Source organism: Mirounga leonina, unplaced genomic scaffold (assembly GCF_011800145.1).
Source record: "Mirounga leonina isolate KUSES-001 unplaced genomic scaffold, KU_Mleo_1.0 Mir_152, whole genome shotgun sequence".
Classification (NCBI taxonomy): domain Eukaryota; kingdom Metazoa; phylum Chordata; class Mammalia; order Carnivora; family Phocidae; genus Mirounga; species Mirounga leonina.
In genome coordinates, this window is record NW_023270380.1 from 18,706,101 (window position 1) to 18,711,693 (window position 5,593).

Here is a 5,593-nt window from a genome sequence, read left to right on the forward strand (position 1 = left end):
GATAGATAGATAGATAGATAGATAGATAGATAGATAGATAGATAGATGATTGATAGATGATAGATGATAAATGATATACATAGATGATTGATAGGTGATAGATAATAGAATGATATCTCCTATTGACTCTGTTTCACTGGAGAACCCTAATATATGATGTCACAATTTTATTGATGTAATTCCCGAACCAAAGTTTTGTGCACTTCTTGCAAAAGATGCTTTTCTATTTTCAGAAGTAAATTTAAGGCCCTTATTTATTTCTATTTCCTAATATAATTTTTAGGCCCTTGATGTTTCACATAATCACTTGAGGAAAATTAGTGCTTAAACTAAAACAGAAAACTGTGGCAATGGAGATATGAACTTAAGTTTCAGGATAATAAAATTCTCTCCAAATATCCACCTGCAAATCAGTTGTCATTGCACACATGCTTGTTTTAGCATTTTTTCTGGAGTAGAAAGGTAGGAGGATGAAACAAGCTTATGTAAGAAATACCTGCCCTCCCAAGAAATGTCAGCAAGTTCTGGTAAAAAGAATTCTTTTCTTTAAGGCCAGTATTGATTGTTCCTAAGTCTATTCTGGATTACTAAACCAATTAGTTCTCAGCTATAGAAATATTGTTAGCCACAAAGGACAGCATTAAAGCTATTTGTCTCAAGTAGCTTTTTTTTTTTTTTTTTTTTTTTGACAGGGAGAGACCCAGCGAGAGAGAGAATACAAGCAGAGGGAGTGGGAGAAGGAGAAGCAGGCTTCCCGCTGAGCAGGAAGCCCCGTGCGGGGCTCGATCCCAGGACCCCGGGATCATGACCCGAGCCGAAGGCAGATGCTTAACGACTGAGCCACCCAGGCGCCCCTCAAGAAGCTTTTTATACATAAGTGCAGCTATTCCAAATTATCTGAATATCAGAAGACAGTTCGGAGACTTGCTGTATACCATGCAGCTTGTCTGTGGCTGAAGAATAATGACTAACAAAGGCCCCTTATCTCTCTCTCAGCTCTGACCAGTGATTCTGGAGGATGTTCTGTGCTGGGTTTGCTTTCTGAACACCCAATTGAGACGTGTGAATAAACATGAGGCTTCCCAAATCCTTCAGAGCCCTCACCATGTGGCCGTGTCATCAGTAATATTTGCCTTATGTTAAAGTCCAGATGCAATTCTTCAGTTTCTCAAAAACTAAGCCAAGCATCAGAGATGACCCCCTAAAGCCAGAATCAGTGCATCCCAAGTGGAGTCTTAAGAGATTTGGTTACTAAGAGGTGGAGATATAGGAAAGGCTGGCCCACTGTCTCCTGTCTCTGCATAAGGGGTGGGTGATGGCTCAGAGCTCTGGGGGTGAACGCAGCTGAGGCCCAACCAAGTTCCAAGAACCGCATGGGAAGGAGGAATCCACAACCAAACTTCTGGTTACACCCACAGGTCAAAGAACAGTTTCCTTTCGGGATAGAAGGGCCAGCAAGCGACTGGGTTGCAGTTAAGATTCTTTTATTGACAAGGTGACTGGCGTACGTGTTTCTATGTACATCAGAATGGGCATCTGTCACAAACTGTCAGTCAAAGAAGAATCTGCTGACGATAATGTCACGGCTTCTGTTTTTAAGTCTCTTTTTACTTTTGGTTTAGAAAGGAAAATGAACTCAACCTGATTAACTTAAGAATACGAGTTAAAATGGCTACTGGTCATAATCTTGTAGAAAAATGGCCTCTGAAAGTGTCGATATTCCATTATCAGGGGGACGTGAGCATTTCCCATGATGAAAAGTTCGTTTCCTTGTTTCATTTGGTTGTGACCAAAAGTAATCTAGAACTCCAACTCCATCCAGACAGATAAATAATAGATTGCTGAATATTTTAACCAACAGAGCCATTTCGAGTTTAAGAGGCCGGTGGGGTGCTCATCTTGTAAATGCTGCACTCATTCCAGACATTTTGCTTCACTGATTTGAGGAAGATATTTATGTGCTTTTATGGGCTTTGTGATAAGACTTTATATGAATGTGTTACAAGATGCATTTGCTTTACTGTGAGAACAGCTCTCACATCAGTGAAAGAGGATCATAAGTCACAATTACCATTTCTTTAAACTTGCCAAGTTTTCTGGCTCATTTTCTTTGTGAGACCACTTGGCTACTGTTGGCCAAAGTGACCACTAATTCTATAAGAATCAACAACTGAAGTTGAGTGTGATAAATTTAACTTCTCCTGCGTCATTACAAAATTCTCACTTGTTAAAATAAATGTTTACTGATTTTTGCTACTACCCAAATAAATTTATGCCAGTGGTGACAATTTAGAAAATACAGATAAATAGAAAAAAACACAGAATGAATATGATTTAAATTCTACCACCAAAGATAACAAATACTAACATTTAAATTTTTATTTTTCTATGGGCGCCGGGTGGCTCAGTCAGTTAAGTGTCTGACTCTTGATTTTGGCTCAGGTCCTGATCTCAGGGTCATGGGATCGAGCCCCACGTCAGGCTCTGTGCTTAGCAGGAAGTTTGCTTGAGATTCTCTCCCTCTCCCTCTGCCCCTACCCACCCCTACTCTCCCTCTAAAATAAATAAATAAATCTCGCCTGGAAGAGGCGTCATGAAGCTGATTCCTAAAAATGTGTAGGTGGGAAGTCTATGGAACTCTGGGGGAATCCCAGCTTCACACCTGTTCCCATCTCCTTCAAATCCATCACCCTCTTATCTTCCCCATATTCTTTCCTACAAAATCCAATTTCACTTCCACGTGGTGAGGCAATACTAGTCATAATCATGAGAAAATGTAAAGTTCGTACAGACACCATAGACTTCGATTTAAATAAAAAACACTGGAAATAACTTCATTTTACCATCCCATTAATATTCTCTGCAAAACTGAAATACATGATGTTGAAAATATTTAGGTTTTTCATGCATAGAGGACCACGATTTGGAAACTTTTCTCTGTAGCTCCTGAAAAGGCTGATGAGGCTATAACCATTGTCTAGATTGAGGAGGTAAGCAGACCTGTGGCAGGGCCATCTCTGGGTCGGATAGTCATCTGCTTCTCTAATCTCTAGCGCTGGACAAGGACCAGTCCTCGCTGACAGCACAAATGCAAATTATTTTCACACACTACTGGCCTTACCCCAAAACATCTCAATAATAGATGTGGAGGTTTGCTGGATTTTATTACATGTTTAAATAATTATGAAAAGAATTTATGTCCCATGTTTGGTAATAACACATTCAAATATGTGTGAAAATATTACCATAAAACTTTAAAAACAATCTAATATAAATAAGGGAATATAATACTGTATTAGAAATATATCATGCAATGTATATTTAAAATGCACAGGATATGTATATATAATGATGATGTACGAAATACCTCATGTGCCAACATAATGAAGTCCTTTGAGGATGTACAGAGAGCATATATTCTTGTGATTATACCAATTCTGAAACATACCAACTTGACAGGACATCATTTTAAATAAATATTATTAGAAACATGAAATGGGGCAAAATCGAATACTCTCCATCCATTACTGAATAAAAAGCCGTTTACTAATAATGCAGGGCACAGGAACTATGCCCTTGTTAGAACGGGCAGCTAGGCTCCAGCAGCATACCTGGAGGCCAGCCAGGAGGAAGGGGCAGCCAGCTCGCTCGCAGGCAGGTCAGAGGCCCGTCGGGGCAGCGCGCACTGGAAGTCGCGTCGCACCAGCCGGGCCCAAGATGCCGTTGGCCAGGACGGAAACCCCTGACTAAATTAGGAACAAAAAGCGGGAACCGCTGCTTCTGGCCCCAAGTAATGAATATTCCACCCCCTCGTTAACAACTGTCCGTAGAAGACAGAGACCCACCCCAGGGCGCACCGCGCGCTCTCCTTCTCTGGAGCGCACCTGTTCTCCTGTCTGCTCAAGTCAACTTTCCCGCTCGTGTGGCTCGTCCGCTGTGCTGCGTGTCTGTCTGTCCCTGAATTCTTTCTGGGGACAAGATCAAGAGCCTCCGGGGACATCTTTAGGATGCGTGGAGCCCCAGAGCCCGGGTCTCCCCACTTCACCTGCCAACCCCGAAAAGATGTGGAGAAAGTTAACTGAAAGACAAGTAAGTATGCATTAGTATTAGTGAAAAATTATTGAATGAAAAAGTTAAAATTGAAGACCAGATCAAGTGAGCATATTAGGGTAGTTCAATTTTAGAATAAAAGTTTACACAGTGCAACAGCTTCATTAAGAAGTCCTGATATTAAAAACCACAGAGGTAATGTCATCATACAGATGCAGCTCTGAACCAAACCTCTCCCGTTCTGTGGGGAACAGTGGGCTCAAAGATCAAGATACTTAGGAGATTCCTTAAAAATGAAAACCTTCATTTTACAAATAGCATAAGGGTATGGATGATGCTGTTTCCATCACTATTGCGAAGTGATATTGTTCTCAAGAGAGTTAATGTTCTCTAATGGTCTCTATGTCCCAGACAAGAGAATCTGCCTCCAACTGATTAATGATCACTTGAGAGAAACTGACTCACACCTGTTGGGGTGTAGAAAGAAAACAGCCACCACCTTAAAGCTCAGTGTTCTTATGTAATACTAGATATAATATTTATGTAAAACAAAGTTCTTTATTCATTTTTATACATAATCAGATAAACAAAAAGAAAAAACCTTATAATTTATTTTTTGTAAGATTTTATTTATCTGAGAGAGAGAAAGAGCAGCGGGTGGAGCAGAGGGAGAGGGACAAGAAGACTCCATGCTGAGCACAGAGCTGGACGTGGGGCTCCATCCCACAACCCCAAGATCACGACCTGAGCTGAAATCAAGAGTCGGTATCCCAACTGAGCGAGCCAGCCAGGCGCCGCATAGAAAGATGGACTGCGTAAGGTCTCACCTTGACCGTGATCATCACCTCCATCTATGCTATCAGAGATGTCTCTCAGTTGTTTTCAGTATCAGCCGCAAGAATTCTATTCGAGCGTTGACAAATGTTCCTTCTATGTGACAAATTTATCCCCTCAGCCCCACCTCATCTTACTAAGTCTCAGTTTTATCTGGTGTTTGAGACATCCGCATGAGCACATCCCCAATAACTGAAGAACTCAGCTCCTATTCACCCCCATGGAAGTTCCTTGTTCGCGTGAAAGCAGGGATTCTGGGGACCTGGGGGCTCCATCGGTTAAGTGTAGGACTCATCATCTCTGCTCAGGTCTTGATCTCAAGATTGTGAGTTCCAGCCCCACATTGAGCACACTTAGGAAAAAAAAAAAATCAGGGGTTCTGCTTAGAGTCAAACATGATGGGCTCCAATAACAAAAAGTAAAACAAAAACCTCACATTCTTTGATCTAATGACTAAATCCAAAAAAAAGACTAAAAAATCTTACCTGGAGTGTTATGTACTAATGGATTACTAAGTACCCCTCTCAAATACACCGTATGAACAACAAGCTTTTATTTTTTTTATTTTTATTTTTTAGAGAGAGATTGAGTATGTGAGTTGAATCTTACACAGGCTCCATGCCCAGTGCTGAGCCTGACGTACAGCTCATCTCACAACCCTGAGATCATGACTGGAGTCGAAATCAAGAATTGGACGCTCAACAGACTG